Source organism: Pseudopodoces humilis, chromosome 12, assembly GCF_049639895.1.
Source record: "Pseudopodoces humilis isolate 2021_Gansu_Grassland_sample_001 chromosome 12, ASM4963989v1, whole genome shotgun sequence".
NCBI lineage: Eukaryota > Metazoa > Chordata > Aves > Passeriformes > Paridae > Pseudopodoces > Pseudopodoces humilis.
This window is the reverse complement of record NC_142211.1, coordinates 14403713-14421013: the sequence shown is the minus strand read 5'-3', so window position 1 is coordinate 14421013 and position 17301 is coordinate 14403713. Positions and strand designations below refer to the sequence as shown.

General features: G+C 45.7%; 1 protein-coding gene and 1 pseudogene across 1 annotated transcript in view; one reads left to right on the top strand and one right to left on the bottom strand.

Annotated features, from left to right (window-relative positions):
• The window catches only part of LOC148183404 (BDNF/NT-3 growth factors receptor-like), a 596246-nt gene that overhangs the window by 377536 nt on the left and 201409 nt on the right, over positions 1–17301 (top strand).
• On the bottom strand, positions 4668–16909 carry LOC148183408 (uncharacterized; annotated as a pseudogene).

Below are 17301 nucleotides of genomic sequence, written 5' to 3'. Positions count from 1 at the left end.
TAGGGGTTTTACCAGCAGTCCATAATTTGCTGTCCACAAACAATACCAACCTACCATTCCCAGGAAAGCTTGCATCTTTCTCATGGTATGGGGCTGTGGGAATCGACAGATGGCTTCTTTCCATTCTTTGCTGAGCTGTCGGTGTCCATGGAAGATCTCAAGTCCCAAGTAAACTACTGATTCTTTAGCAATTTGTGCCTTATCTTTAGAGACTCTGTATCCACTCAGCCCCAAGAAGTTTAATAGACTTATGGTAAATTTAATACAGTCATCCCTGGTTCTAGCTGTAATCAGGATGTCATCCACATATTGAGGAATAACTCCCTCTGGATCTTGTCTTTTCCAGTCTTCTAATTCCTTTGCTAGCTGATTTCCAAATATTGTTGGGCTATTTTTGAAATCTTGGGGTAAAACTGTCCAAGTAAGTTGGCTTTTCCTCCCTGCTTTGGGATTTTCCCACTCAAAAGCAAAGAACTCTTGGCTGTTTTTGTGCACAGGAATGCAGAAAAAGGCACCGTTCAGGTCTACAACAGCAAACCACCCTAATTCGTCTGTCAGTGTGGTCAAAGGGTGCTATTTTAGTCCCCCTGCTCCCCCAGGGCCGGGTTCCGCCTAGCCACAGTCCACAAGAGGGGGGAGTTATATCTAAATAGCAAGGATTAGAGGTAAAAACAAGGCTCTTCTCTTCCTGGGACGAGGTCCCGGCTTTATTCAGGGGATCCGATGCAGAAAAGAGGAAGAGACTGGCCCGGCGCTGCTTTTTGAAGGGAGGGGAAAGGGGGAAGGGTTACAGATTACAACCAATAGGAAAACATTACAAGGGAGGAGTCAAGGGAAGGGACTAACCACTCTGCAGCTCAGTGGGTATATCTCTCTGGATAATACCATGTTCCTTAATGCATTACAACAAAAGGGGTGTAGGGATTGGCTACCACTGGGTGTATGTCTTCTGTAATTTTGTTAATTGCTCTTAAATCCTGTACTAATAGATAATTCTTATTATCTCTTTCTGAACATCTAATATAAGGGTGTTGAATTTGGACTCACACTGCACCAAAAAAAACATGTTGGAGGAATTTTTCAGTTACAGATACCAATCCCTTACAGGTCTCTAATTTCAAAGGATATTGGTTTTGCCTTACTGGTGTGGCTCCTAGTTTGAGTGCAATACTCACTGGTTCTGCCTGTTTGGATCTTCCTGGGATATCAGTGGCCCACACTATTGGATTTACCACATTCTCAACTTCAGGGAGGATTTCACCACATTTGTCCTATATAAAAAGTGCAGCAACTTCAACAAATTTAGATTCAGGAATTACAACTCATACACTCTTTCCCTTTTTAAATTTAAGTTCTGTTTCCAATTTCTCTAACAAATCCCTCCCCAGCAATGGTTTAAGGGAAATAGGCATATAAAGGAATTGATGGGTTACCCAGTGCTTCCCCAGTTTTAATTTTAAAGGTTGGAAGAAAGGCCGTGTTTTGCTTACCCCAGTTACCCCAACAACATGTACAGTATCTTAACTTAGTTTTTCTTTTAAGGTATTTATTACAGAATATGCTGTTCCAGTATTTATTAAAAATTCAATGTTATCTTTCTCTAGCTTAGCTATAACCGAAGGCTCTGCTGGGGGAGAAGCCTTCAGTCCCCATCATTCTGAGCATGAGATTTGTTCTACTGGGAGTTGGGGAATTGAGGATTTTTGCTTCAACACTGGACAGTCATTCTTCCAATGTCCCCATTTTTTACAACAGGCACACTAATCTCTCTCCACGGGGGAAGTTTCCTTGGACAACTTTTCCTGAGTCGCCTTCTTACTAGGTTGGTGTCTAACTCTTTCATTTGAGCCCCTGGCTCGAAATACCTTCCAGGCCACTTCTAGCAATCTATCTATGTCTCAAACTCAGTCTATCTTTTGCAGCTTTCTTTTTATATCATTTGTAACTTGACCCATAAACAAGAGAACTAGATGTGCTTTCCCATGAGGTGACTCAGGATCTAGATCTGTATATTTGATGTCAGTTTCTCTTAACCTATTTAAAAAATCAGTGGGTTATTCATCATCATTTTGCTTTACTTTGTAAAGCTTTGACCAGTTTAGAGCTTTAGGGACATGTCTTAACCCATATACTACAAGATTTTGATATCCTTTTAACTTTGCCATATGTTCTGCAAAATTCACATTCCATCCCAGGTTTTCTAATGGGAATACCTCTGTAACTGTGTCTTGGATCAACCCATTTGCTATACTTGCCTCTACCGACTTTGTAATAGTTTTATTAACTATTTGTCTCTCAGTGGGATCGAGTAATATGTCTAACATAGAGTTCAAATCAGCCCAGTCAGGGTTTTGTGAGTTAATTGCTCTTTCTTCTAATGTGGGCACTTTATCTGGGTTCTCTTTATATTTCCCCACAGTAGTTTTCCACTGTTCCAAGTCAATAAGGAAGTATGGAATCTTTACATATATTGGCTCGTTTTCTGACTGCTTGCTGTAACGGGGCTTGCAGAACTGGTTCATCTCTTGTTTCTTTTTTTGACCTAGAAAGTCTGGCTATTGGGCTGCATTCTCTTATGGCCCTTCTGGCTATCTTTCCCTTCTTTCGTCTGCTCAGGGCAGCTGTGATTTCATCTTCCTCTTCGGAAGAGCTACCTGAGCAAGTGCTGTCTTAGTCTGTTGAGTCTGCTGTGGTAGATCTGCTTTGACCAATCTCAGTACTAGAAATTGCCAAGCACGACTTACACTGCTGTGGGACCCGGGATGGGGGCTTGCTCGCTTCGATGATGTCATCTCCTGAGGCAGCTCCGCGGCGTGCGATGTTGCTATGGAAACTCACGGGCCTGAGAGTGGGAGAGGCACCACTCCCTCCATGGGAGGTCCCCTCTCCGGCCTCTCAGTAGAAGGCTCTGCCCCCCAGCTCCACCCCTAGGGGTGGTGCCATTGGCTGCACACACTGGCTGTCCCCTGACCCTGCCCACCCAAGAGTGAGCAGGGATGTGAGGGGGGGGCGCAGCTGGAGCAGATGTCCATGGTTGCAGCAGTGGTGGCTGTGGAGGGGGAGCCGGGACTGCAGTGGCTGAAGCTGTGGCCGGAGGGGAGAGAGCACAGGTGTTGGCGGTGTCCATGGCTGCCAAAGCCCACCTCCCTCCTCCTTCACCGGCAGGGACCTCACCAGAGACACGTCCGCCCCAGCCGTCACCTTCCCCCATAGCTATGGCGGGAGCGACCGATATTGGAGTTAATTGTCCAATTATAGCTTCAGATTATGAAGTCACATCCTTCTTGTTTTCTCTCTTCAGTCCACTGTTGTTTATGCTTTTGGGCCTGAAACATGTAAAAATTGTCCTTGGTATCAAGCTGGAAAAGGAATTGTTTTGTCTACCTACTCTGTTGTGAAAAACGAGGTTCACATATTTTTTTTTTTAGAATTTAAAAAGTTTAATAGAAAGACAATTAGGAGATAGAAATAAACTAAAATGTACACATACGGCCAGGTACCTCAGCATTCAGCCAAGAGAGCACACCTTACTAACAAAGGATTGTCCCTTAAAAACAGTACCCTACTACATATTCATAAATTCTCATACATAATTCAAACATTCCTTTTAAGTTTCAGGTGTTCCTTTGTTTAGTTTTTTACTCGCCCCCTTCCTAATAGATCAGTCTTCTTGGTGCCCCTGGATTTTACACTCCCTGATTACAGAGGTGCAATAAATTCCTCCCTTGGAGGACTTTGAGGACTGCTGTCTTCATCTGGATAAGATAATCTAATCATGCAGGGGGGGTTTTCTGACTATCTTTTTTTCAGTCTCTGGGTTATATAAACAAAATTAGTTTTTGCTTTAATAACATTCTACAGCCTAATGTATTTTATACTACTATTTCTAAGTTTTATCAATAACAAAAATAGAAGAACCTATATTAATACAGCGAAGTTTTCTAACATTATACATATAACATTCATTTTAATATTTGTGAAAAGCCAATAATATAATATGCACTTATAACACTGTGAAGAGAGTTTACTGACACTTAATATGAAGCTCAGACCTACATACCTAGGCAGCACAGAATCTGAAAAATATGAAAGCTAATACTTAAGGCATCATACCGAATTCAGGCCATGTGTCATTATCTAATTCATAAGTTGGCCGCATTTTTTCTGAGAATCTGATAAGTTCAGGTTTTAAAAGTTTCTGCCAGTTAGCTCCTGCCAGTTTTTCAATATTAGATCTTAAGGGCTATCTCTCAGGATATTATTATTTGCACAGGAGAATACACACCCCATGTCTTAATACTTTTGAGTAAGAAAATCCACAGAAATCAAAATAACCAGAGAGAGAGAAAGAGAGCAAGAACAAGTAAGATAGGGGTATAGAACTCAAGACTTTGGGAGTGGCAGCACAGGAGCTAACCCACTGTGCCACCACTGGCCCCAGTCCAAAACTTCTCACTGCAGTGCTAAAACTCCGCTCTTTCAGAGGGCGTTCCCCTCCTACCACTAGTAGATGAGACAGAGAGTGACAAATGAACATAAAAGCAGCTCTGTCTGGACCCATTGGGATCCTTCCACACTAAACTAAACTATAAGAGATCTCTTAACACCTAACTGATGTGCTAAAACAAACAAAATACCACCTTTATTCAGTTACTCACATGCCTCTGTCAGATCTGAGGATTCTTGGGCTCTAATACCCTCTGGACCACAGTTGGGGGCCCCTGGGGGTGCCGGCTAGAGTGGGGGGCAGGAGCTGGGTGTTCCTCTGGTCCAGGGGTTTTCCAGATGCCTTGCCATCACAGCAGAGTTCACCAAAAACTGATGCCTTGAACAGAGGCTAGACAGTGTTAAAGGAATAAAGTAGGTATTTATTAAAAAGGCCTTCAAAGGATACACGCTGGGTAGTGTTGAGTTTTCAGTGGGGATTACCAGGTCTCAAGGAGACATGAGCAGTTGTTGGTTGCTGTAAAGATGTTTATTATATGAATGCATCAGTCTTGAAGGCAAAGAGTTCAGAGAGTTAAAGTCCGTGCTAAAAGCTTTTGGCATAAAGTCCTGAATTCTGAGCAGCAGCTTCCCTGCGCAGTTTCATTGGTCCGGACCACAGAAGCAGTTCTGGGCTGCAGAAGCAGTTGCAGTAGTTATTTGTCTTCTTAATGCTGATGGTGATGATGCTGCTGTTGTTCTTCTTCAGGTGTGCGTGTGTGAAACCCAATACAGGGGATTAAATTCGTACATCATCCAGTCAGCTAAAAACACAATTGTAAAACATTTTTTCTACACCAATCTAAGTTTAATTCTTAATTTGCAAAAGCAGTCTTAGTTTTACCTAATCTTATGTACAAAGCATTATCTGTTTACATATATGGTTCTATCTGTTCTATCTAGAAATGTAAGCTATGTTCTTACCTATGTTTTCATTATGTCTGGAGCTAAGTTGAATCTGTGAAGGGTATCATCACTGAACTTTAAACTAGATATTAGGGCTTTTCATTAGCTAACACAGACTCCTAAGGCACTTAAGCTATATTTTTACCTACTTAAAACTAAAACTTACACTCTTACTTTATACCTATGTGGTTTAATATATTTTAATTATTTTCTCTCTCTGAGTGACTCAGAGAAGCTTTTATTTTAGATTCCAACAGGGCAGCACAAGAGCCCGGCCGAGGCTACACCCAAGATGGACAACAGATCACATGTTTTTACACTTTTATAAGTTTTGGTCCATTTACATACATATTGGGGCTAATTGTCCAATAACAGCTTCAGGTTATAAAGTTCCATCACCCCAGATTGCTCTCCTCAATTCGCTGTTGTTTATACTTTTGGGGTCTGAAGCTACAACAGTGTCTTTAGTTCTCTGGCTGGAAAAGAATTGTTTTGTCTAACTAAACTGTGAAGAGAACTTGCTAACACTTTTTATGAAGTTCAGAGTTATATACTAATGCAGTACAGAATCTGGAAAATATGAAAGCTAAAACTTAAGGCATCACACCTGTCCAAGCTGTGGGCTGCCACCTTTTCCAGGACTATACCGTGGGAGACAGTATCAAAGGCCTTGCTGAAGTCCAAATAGACAACATCCACAGCCTTTCCCACATCCACCAGGTGGGTCACCTGGTCATAAAAGGAGATCAGGTTGGTCAAAAATGACCTACTCCTCCTAAACCAATGTTGGCTAGGTCTGATGCCCTGGCCATCCTGTAAGTGTTGCGTGATGACACTCAGTATAAACTGTTCCATTACCTTACTGGGTACTGAAGTCAGACTAACTGGCCCATAATTTCCAGGATCTTCCTTACTACCCTTCCTGTGAATGGGTGTCACATTGGCCAGCTTCCAGTCATCTGGGACCTCATCAGTGAGCCGAGACTGTTAGTAGTGATGGAGACAGGCTTCGCAAGCTCATCTGCCAGCTCACCTGCCCTCATCACCCTGGGATGGATCCCATTCAGTCCCATAGATTTAGGAACATCCAAGCATCTCAGCAGTTCTCTGACTGCCTCCTCTTGGATAACAGAGGGACCGTTCTGCTCCCTAATACCATCTACCAACCCAGGAGGACAGTTGTCCTGAGGACAAGCCATCTTTCCACTAAAGACCAAAGCAAAGAAGGCGTTAAACACCTCTGCCTTCTCCCCATCTGCAGTTATTAAATTTCCTCCCGCATCCAACTGAGGTTGGTCTTAACCTTCCTTTTGCTGTTAATATATTCATAAAAACATTTTTTATTATCCTTCACAAAAGTTTCCAAATTAAGTTCTAACTGAAATTTGGACTCTGATTTTTGAATCAGTTTAATCTTTGAATAAGTCTCCTAAATAGGCCAAAGTCTGCCCTCTGGAAGTCTAGTGTGTTTTATGGATGCTCCTCCTTATTTCATCAAATATCAAGAACTCTATCATTTCATGATCACTATGCCCCAAACAGCCTCCAAACACCATATCTCCCACCAGCCCATCTGTTTGCAAACAACAGGTCTAACATAGTCCTTCCCCTGATGGGCTCACTCACCAGCTGTGACAAAACATTGTCCTCCACACACTCTAAGAACCTCCTGGACTGCCTCTTATCTGCTGTATTAAATTCCCAGCAGATGTCTGGTAGATTAAAAGTCACCTACAAGAACAAGGGCTGGTGATCCTGAAACATTCTCCAGATGCTTATAGAATAAGTTGTCCACCTCTTCTTCCTGACTGGGTGGTCTATAACAGACTCCCAGTAGGGTGTCAGCTTTGCTGGCCTTCCCTTTTACTCTTACCCATAGGCATTCAACTTCGTCGTCATTAGTTTCAATACCCATGGCATCAAAAGCCTCCCTAATATAAAGGGCCACCCCTCCACCTCTTCTCCCTTTCCTGTCTCTTCTGAAGAACTTGTAGCCATTCAGTGCAGTGCTCCAGCTATGTGAGTCATCCCACCATGTTTCTGTGATGATGACTGTCGGCCTGAGAATTAAACCTTCTGATCTTGTTTTCATAGTTTCTAGCCGCTTTCCCAGGAAAGTAACTATAAACATAGATGTTCATACATTCCTTTAAAGAAACGTCTTTTGATGGACGTTTCTCATGACCAGTGTGATTGGGAAGGTGGTAACCTAACTATCCAGTCCCTGGTCATTGTCAAGAATCTATAAATACTGTGTTAGCATTCAGGAACACACATAATCACGAATGATTATATGAAGGTGCTTTATTAACGAGCTCTGGGTGTCAGGGGTACACATACCCAAATCTGACCCATCTTGGTTTTGAACTGAACATGTTTTATACCCTATTGTTGTACAACTTACATATTAATTATTAAACTTACATTGTTCTATTGTATGCATTGTTTTTACCCAAGCATGAATTTCTCGTGATCCCCTCCCCCAGCCCCCTAACATTGTTCCTCATGTTCTTTAAACAATAATTATATCTAATCACATCTTGGCAAACCTAGCTTTCTTTCTAAGTCCCTGGATTTTCTAAGATTTTAAGACCTTTTACTATCAACTGCAGTCACAGAAATAAACCTTCTTTTTCCTTATCATACATTGAGCCGTGTCCGTGTGAATAATTTCGTATCCTACAGCGACATCTGGTGACATTCGACGTGTGTTGCAGGTAACGGTGTTTGCAATTGATGGGTGCGGATCCCAAGAAGATTGTGCTACTGGTACAGTGGGAGGACTTTGACTGGAGCTTTGCGAACAGTATTTCCCTGCAAAGTGCTCTGGAAAACTTTTCTGGGCAGATCACCTATAATCTGCCCAGCCACAAGCTGTTGCAAGTCGCAAAATTCACTGAAATATCTTTGCAGCCCAAAAATAGTCAGGAACCTGTGCAAGGACCCACCATCTCTACTGACGGTTCGGGGAGGACTGGGAAGGCCATTGCTACCTGGAAGGATGGATCTGAGTGGCAAGTTTTCGAGAGTCATGAGGATGGGTCAGCCCAATTGGGGGAATTATGGGCTGCTGTCATAACATTTCAGAAATTTTCCCAGAAACCTTTCAACCTGGTCATGGATTCCACCTACATGGCCGACATAGCCCAGCAATTAGGTCATTCAGTTTTGAAGAAAGTCAGCAATCCTGCCTTGTTTCATTTACTGAAGACCCTGTGGAGTGCCATTCAGGCCTGGTTGCATCCATATTACGTTCTGCATATGAGGAGTCATACCAGTTTACCAGGGTTCATTGCAGAAGGTAATGTGAGGGCTGACAAGTTGGCTAACACTTGGCCAGGCCAAGACATCGCATGGGTTTTTCCACCAGAACACACATACTTTGCAGAAGCAGTTCCAATTGATGTCAGCTGAGGCCCATGACATTGTCGAGTCTTGTGACGACTGCCATGCATTTGCTGTGCCTTTGCCGTCAAGGGTAAACCCCAGAGGCCTTCAGGCCTTGGAGCTTTGGCAGATGGATGTCAACCAAGTTGCTAAGTTCGGTTGGCTCCAGTATGTGCACGTCAGTGTGGACACTTTCTCCTCTGCAGTGTGGGCATCCGCTCACACGGGATAAAAGACCTGTGATGTCATTGCCCACTGGAGGCAAGCCTTTGCTGTTTTAGGCATACCTTCTGCTGTGAAGACTGATAATGGTCCTGCTTACGCCTCTCAGAAGGTGCCGCAGTTCCTGCAGTTGTGGGGTGTGTCACACAGGTTTGGTATCCCTCATTCTCCGACAGGTCAAGCTATTGTAGAACGTGCTCATGGTGCACTAAAGTGAGTTCTACAGAAGCAAAAACAGGGAATGCAGGGTGAAACCCTGCACAGTCGGTTGGAAAAAGCTTTATATACCCTCAATCACCTCAAAGTGCCGCAGAACTTCAATAACCCGGTCATGTTGAACCATCACCTTTCATTGTGGGCTTCAGATGAGCCTCATTAGCCTCAAGCAAAGGTTCGAGTGAGGAATTTAGTCACCAAACAGCGGGAAGGTCCCAATGACCTTATCGCTTCGGGGAGCAGGTATGTGTGTGTATCCACAGATCCTGGGGTATGCTGGGTACCTGCAAAGTGCGTTCGTCCTGAACTGCAACCACAAAGGCCGCATCCAGCCAATGAGTGGGTTGGAGGCCATGACCAAATTGAAAGTCATCCGATGAATGGGCCATTGGATGATGACTCAGATGCAGATGATGTGAGTGATCACCCCAATGGCCCATCCACAAGCAGACTGATACCAAACACATTTTCATTTTTATTTTTTGTAATGGAGAAAGGGTGAGATATCACCCTGAAATTAAAGCCTTCTGATTGTTTAGAACATTATTTTTTATGTTATTTTCCTTTTTGATGGTTTAAAATATTGTTCGTTTTCTTTGTTAATTTTTCTTTGCTTTTTTTTAAAGACAAAAGGGTGAGATGTCGCCCTGAGAATTAAACCTTCTGATCTTGTTTTCATAGTTTCTAGCCACTTTCCCAGGAAAGTAACTATAAACATAGATGTTTATACATTCCTTTAAAGTTACGTCTTTTGATGGATGTTTCTCATGACCAGTGTGATTGGGAAGGTGGTAACCTAACTATCCAATCCTTGGTCATTGTTGAGAATCTATAAATACTGGAGTCACAGAAATAAACCTTCTTTTTCCCTATCATACATTGAGCCGTGTCTGTGTGAATCATTTTGTGCCCTACAGCGACAGATGACTACATCATAGCTTTGCTGGTGTACCATGGCTTCCAACTCTTCTTGTTTGTTACCCATGCTGTGTGCATTAGTATATATGCACTTCAGCTGGGCTACTGATTTCACCCCTAATTCTGGCCTACTATCTTTGGGCCTGCTTCTGGAGAGCCCAGTTATATGCCCTTCCCTCTTTGAACCTAGTTTAAAGCCCTCTCAATTAGTTCCACCAGTTCATGGGCTAAAGTCCTTTTGCCCTTAACAGAGAGATGGAGCCCATCCGGTTCCAGCAGGCCGGGTGCCACAGAAGTTGCCCCATGATCAAAGAACCCGAAATCCTGCTGATTACACCAACCCTTGAGACACTTGTTGATAATGTGGGGTCTCTTATTCCTTTCATCATTTCTGTCTACCACCAAAGGGACTGAGCAAAACACTGTCTGTGCTCCTGCCCTATCAACCACTTGACCCAGTGCCCTGAAGTCCCTTTTAATTGCCCTGGCACTCTTCTTTTCAATCTCATCAGTGCCAGCCTGGAGTATTAGCAGTGGGTAATAATCAGAGGACCGAATCAGCCCAGGGAGTCTCTCAGTAATATCCCATACCCAGGCCCCAGGGAGGCAGCAGACCTCACTGTGGGATGGGTCCAGTTGACATATGGGGCCCTCTGTTTCCCTCAGAAGGGAGTCACCTACTACAACTACCCTTCTTTTCTTTTTAATGCCAGAGATGGTTATCCATCTGACAGACAAAGTGTAATTGGTAGGGTCACTGGGCAGATAATTTTCTTCAGTGTCATTTAGGTGACCCTCTGGATCCAGGGCCTCATACCTATTCTGAAGTGGCACCTGGGTAGGTGATGGGAGTCAGGACGAATTTCCATTACCTCCCTGCATAGGAGCCCATTTCCACTCCTCTTCATCCACTGGGTGTCCTCCTATTGCCTAATTCGGCTTATCAAGAAAATGCACTATATTTCAAATATAAATATATTAACACATTCTTTTTGTGCCGTGGCAGTGGAGGTTGTGCCGCGACTCCCTGAAGAAGCTGTCCTGAAAAGGACTGCCCAGGAGCGCAGGCACGTCCTCGGCTCAGCAAGTGATTTCAGCTCGGCTCGGCTCGGCTCAGTGGCAGCGTGCAGGCGACACAGAACAAGGGACTAGAGCACTGTATGGCGTTCTGCTTAGAACTAGTCTTTTATTCAGGCAAAGCCCTTAGCGATGGGAGCCGGTGACAGCCGCTCTCTTGTACAGGGGAAAACTTGGGGTATTTATAGGGGAAGAGAGGGGCGGAGGGAAACTGGGATACATGTATCGGGGTGGAATGGCAGGGGAGAACACCAATGGAGTGTAACAGTTTAACATAACTAACTCAAAACTTTCTGGGGGGGTTACTTTTCTCTCTCTTACAGAAAAGTATCTTGCCTACAGGGGAGTGCCAGGATCTCTGGATCAGCGGGTTCCTCCGCCCCCACAACTCCCCCTTCTTTACTTATTAAAAGGGCATCTCCCAGAGATTTGGCTAATAACCTCTTAAAACATGAAAACATACATAGGGAAATAATAATAATTAGGAAAACCCAACAAATGTTTTTGAGGAGGGAGGCAACCCATCTTTTGAGTCCCCAGCTCCCAAAAAGGTCCTCAAGCCACCGGGGCTCCTTTTCAGTCTGGAGTTCCTGGACCGCGTGTTGGAGTCTCTGTATGTGGGTGTGGATGCCTTCACTGGGGCTGGAGAGGTTAAAGCAGCACAGTCTGTCAAATTCCTCGCAGCCGTGTCCATGGGCCAGGAGCAAAAAGTCTATGGCAGCTCAGTTTTGTAGCATGGCACGCCTAACAGTCTCTTCATCTGTCAAGAGGTCACTCAGGACAGAGGAGGTTCAGTTGGCCTGCTTACCAAGCCAACACTCCAGGTGAGAAGGCTCACCGAGGGCTTTAGCAGCAGCTACCCACAGCAAAAATGCCAGCATCACCACCCTCTTTGTGTATGACCAACCTTCAGTTTGGCTATCACAATTTTCATCTAATTGAGTGAGATCTCTCTTTTGGTGGGCCAATTCATTCTTTTTCAGCCAATCATGCATTAGAGTTGAATTTGGAGTGAGGATGGTAAGCCGTCCAAGCATGCAAGAACCTCCCTGGCGTCGGGAAGGGATTCCTGCCCACACTCTATCCCCACAGATTAAGAACACTCCCCGGGGCAGCACTCTGGGACAGTGAGAGGAGGTGGATCGTGTGCTGCTGGTGTAATTGCACCATTTGACCTGATTGTGAGTTTTACTGTTGGGAGTCACATTTTTCCTTGATTTAATTGCTCTGTAGTATTTTGAGGCAGGCCATGCATTGCCTACTGGGTGATAATCAAAATTTATGCAATAGGTAGCCTTGGAGGACCCCAAAAGCTCTAATTCCTGGGGTTCCTCTGGTGCATGGGGCACGATCTTTGTCCATTCGTCCCAAATGTCTACCGGATTGGGTTCTTTTCCCTGTGAAAGGGTATTCGTGGGGCTTCAAAGGAATCCCTACCAGGCAGGATGACAGAGGGTTGGTGGCGCTGCCCATGGACAAGCACATGTGGTCTTGTTGGAGCGTCTTTGCGAGGGTGATCCACACGTTCTCCTGGGGCTGTGCTACTAGCCAGGCATCCACAGCTGATGTTTTCAAAAGCATCCAAATGGTTAGGAACGTCAGGAACCCAAGGATGGTTTTGCTCTCCATTTTCTATAACAGGACAAAAAGGATTAGCTCTGACTTTTGGAAGGGGGGGGTGCTATTTTCTTTTTCCACTTCCTCTCCCGTCTCCCCCCTCTTTAAAAAAAAAAAACAATTATAAGCAGGGAACGGGTATTGGGGATGAGGCAGTTGGTTGCTGGCAGGGTTATTCTGTGTATTGGGGACACATGACCCGACACCAGGAACAGCACCGAGGTGCATTTTGGTGTAATCTGGCAATTTGGGCTAGGCAACGAGGGCAAGAAGGGGAAGGGAGAGAGGGAAAAGGGAGGGGGAGGGAGTTAAGAAGACTTGTGTAATGTCACTGTGTCAGGCGTGACGTTGGCTGTTGTCTTGTTGCGGCCCTGGTAGCAGGACGGTTTGGCTTCTGTCTGGTTGATGGTCTGGTGGCAGGTCAGTTTGGTGGGCTCTGACAACGTCTCCGTTTCCAGGCTGCAGTGGTCTGTTGTTTTTCTGGACCTGTGTGGGTCTCAGGAGACTTTGAAATTTCTGAGTCTGGTGCAGGGTTTTGTAGGGCCTAAATAAGGTTTTACATTTTTCCCTGGGAGCCACTTAGGTCCTAATGGTGTGGACACACACGCATACACTCTCCCCCAGGTAATCAATGGGAAAGCTCCTGATGTCCATTGCAATTCAGGATCCTTGATCAGCACCGGCGGCTTCTCCCTGAATTTGGCATGGGTTGAATTAGAGAAGTGTATTGAGAGACTGCCAGCTATTCACCAGCCTTCACAGAAGTAATTGTGAATGCCGTTTATTTCTATCTTTAGCACACCTTTTATAGGGTATTACAGGGTCTGCAGGCAGAGTAAGCTACTATTGGCTAACACACACAGGTTTACATTTTTTCTCCTACACACAAGGATATTGTTTTGCTTTACTCTCTCTTCTGCATGAAGGTTTCAAGGACTTTAGCCTTTAATATCACGACTTATTTCAAAGGCTGGTTTGTGCATACAGGCCTTTACTAATATATAAAATATATCAACAGAAGTGCCATATTACAGGGGGGTCAGGCTCTGTAGAACAATTTAGAAAGTTCATGACATATAGAGCTTTACAGAGCCTCTCAATGGGAGAAATGATCTCTGTTCCTCCCCACTGGTGATCAAGGACTCTTTTCAGGTTTTGGAGGGTCCTCTCCACAATTGATTTCCCTGTAGGAGAATAAGGAAAGCCCGTGGTGTGTTTCACTCCCCACTGATTGAAAAGGTGTCTTAATTTGTGAGAAGTGTAGGCGGGTCCATTGTCTGTTTTAATTTGTTCCGGGACTCCCAGGGTAGCAAACACAAGGAGAAAATGTCGGATGGTGTGCTTGGCATTTTCTCCTGCATGGGCTGAGGCAAACACTGCACCAGAAAATGTGTCCACTGAGACGTGTACATATTTAACTCTCCCGAAGGACGGGACGTGAGTGACATTGGTTTGTCATATCTGGCAGCTGTTCAGTCCTCGGGGGTTAACCCCGGAGTTAACGACAGGTATTTGGAATGACTGGCAATTGGAACAGGTGGCAACTATTGCTCTAGCCTGGTTTCTGGGTAGTTTGAACATTCTAATCAGTGCAGGCACGTTTTGGTGGAAGAACTGGTGGGAAAATGTCAGGGACATTGGCTGCTCCAGCAGGCATGGCTAAGGTGTCTGCCCTCCTGTTCCCTTTGGCAATGGCACCTGGGAGGTCAGTATGTGCCCTCACATGCATGACATAGTGTTACCGCTGAAGATCAATAGATCACGCGGACACAGGTTGAGGTGTGGTGCAAGAAAGAGCAGAGTTTATTTTTCCTCCCAGGATTTATAGGCTTCCTACCACGGCCAGGGATTGGATGGTCAGGATAACACTTTCTCACTGCACTGGCCATGAGAGATGCCCATTACAAGACGTGTAACAGAAAGAATGTACACATATCTATGTTTATAGTTACTGTCCTGGGAAAGTCCTTAGAAAACTATGTTAGCAAGCTCAGAAGCTGAGTTTTCAGGGCGACATCTCACCCTTTTTGCTTTAACAAAAAGAAAAGAAAAAGAAAAATGAACAAAGAAACTAGCAACATTATAAACAATCAAAAAAATAAATAATAGAAAAATACAATATTCCATACAATCAGAAGGCTGTAATTTCAGGGTGATATCTCACCCTTTCGTTATTACAAAAAAACCAAAACAAACAAAAAACCAGAAAAACAACAGAAACCCCAAAAAATAAATGAAACAAATGTCCAACATCAACACCTGCTTGTGGATGGCTCTCAATTTGGTCACGGAGGCAGAATCCATGGCCAAATTGAAAGGTGCCTGGGAAAACCTATGAAATGCTATGACAGCAGTCTGTAATTCCATCAATTGGGCTGATCCAGCCTCATGACTCTCTAAAAAAAACCAAAAAACCAAAACAGCGACATCAATGGAAAGATTAATGTAATAAACTCGAGGAGCAGAAACTGCTCACAGAACCTCCTCCAGCATCTACTGTGCCTGTGGGGTCAGTGTCAGAGGTGACTTTAAAATCAGAGTCCCCCTTTAATAGATCAAACAAGGGAGACAGTTCTGTCGTGCTCAGTCCCATATAATGACACAGCCATGTGAAAGTCCATTAATATCTGGACACCATTCATGCAGTGTCTGCACTGAATGCAAAAAAAAAAAATAATTGCACCTCCGAATGCAGGACTGTTCATCCCAAAATTATTTTTGACCCTCAAATAATTTCAGGGAGGTTGTAGAAACGAGCAGCAGGAAACTGCTTGCAAACTCCATATCACTGGCAAATGCCGGCAAATTTTGCACGCCTTATGGCAAAATCTCCATTGATATCTCTGTGTGGGCTCAGCATTAATGATAGCTGGCACCAGAAAGGCAAATTTCAGTCTGTCATCGGGATGCAAAGGAATCGTAAAAAACAATCCTTCAGATCCACAATGAGGACTAGCCAATCAGCAGGAAACATGGCAGGTGAAGGCATGCCAGCCTGCAACATCCCCATGCTTTCCATCATAGCAGTAACTTTCTGGAGGTATTGCAATAACCTCCATTTCCCAGACTTCTTCTTGATACAGAAAACAGGAATGTCCCAGGGACTGGTTGAAACTCCAGATCACTGTGATCCAACTGTTCTTGCATCAAGTCACAGAGGGTGACTAGTCTATCATGAGAAAGGAAAACAGAATCTGCTGAACAAAGAGTCAGTCTCAAGTTCTTCTTTGCATAGAATGTGTCAGCACTGAGTCACCAAGGATGGACCGGGTCCATCAGCAAACCTGACAATTATGATGTCCATGCCAGTGTCAAAACCCGTGGAAGCTAATCCCTGACAGCATCTCATCAAGGATGGACAGGGTATAGACCCATTCAGGATGATCTCTGGCTGTCAGAACAGCAGTTCAGTGTCCCAGGGAGGTCCAGGGAACCCGAAGCCACCATCTCCCCGCAGCTGGTTCTCAGCTCTGTGAACATAAAACTCAAAAGGCACAAGGTGAGCAAATCCAGCTCCCGCAGGGATAGGAACAGGAGGCAGGAGTGTGGAACCCATGGCAGAAATGCATCCCAGGAAATCCGAATCAACGTCCCCTAGGTGAACAATGGTGCCTTGAGCAGTGGTGTTCAACCATGTCACAAGAAGAGCACTCAAGCCCTCACCCACCGGATCAAAGCATTCGGAAGCACATGGAATGCCTGATACGCTCAGCTGCACAGTCATTTTACAAGAGGACAAGGTCCACAGGCCAGCCGAAGAGGCTCCAGCAGCCAGGGACCCCTGGCCCGTCAAGGCCACCGGCTTCGTCCCCGCGGCATCACCACCCGAGCCAATGGTAATCAGCTCAGGACCTTGGTCTGCCACAGCCGCAGGAAGCGACGGAGGAGGGCCGGCCCCAGCCGCAGGCTCGGGTGATGCCTGGGAACCCGAGGCGGGGGGAGTTAGAGGCAGCTCGGCACAGCCCGCTTCCGGCACGGGGGGGGACCAGGGCGCCGGTAGAGGCACAGCCTGCGAAGCCGCGGCACTGTCCTGCTCTGCTGCCAGGGAACAAACCGGGCTCGCAGGAGGGAAAACCGGCATCGTGGGGCCGGCAGAACCTGGCCCAGCGTCCGCAGCACTCGCAGAACCCGCCCCCACGCCCCACGAATCCGGTGCGGGGGGGTCAGCACTGAGAACCGCCCCTAACAGCGTCTTTTCAGGGGCAAAAGGTCCAAGAAGCGGTGCCTGCCGCTCCTGCACTGGAACAGCGTGCGCAGCTGCCGGTGTGGGGCCCGGGCCAGGCCCGTCCCCCACCGCGGGGCAGGGCACGGCCCAGCCGCGCCCAGGACACGGGCCAGCGCCGCCCCCCACCGCGGGGCAGGGCACGGCCCAGCCGCGCCCAGGACACGGGCCAGCACCGCCCCCCGTTCAGGCACCCCCCCATCGGTCTGTGCCGGGAGGGCACACGGAAGAGGCGATCCTGCCCCGGGCTT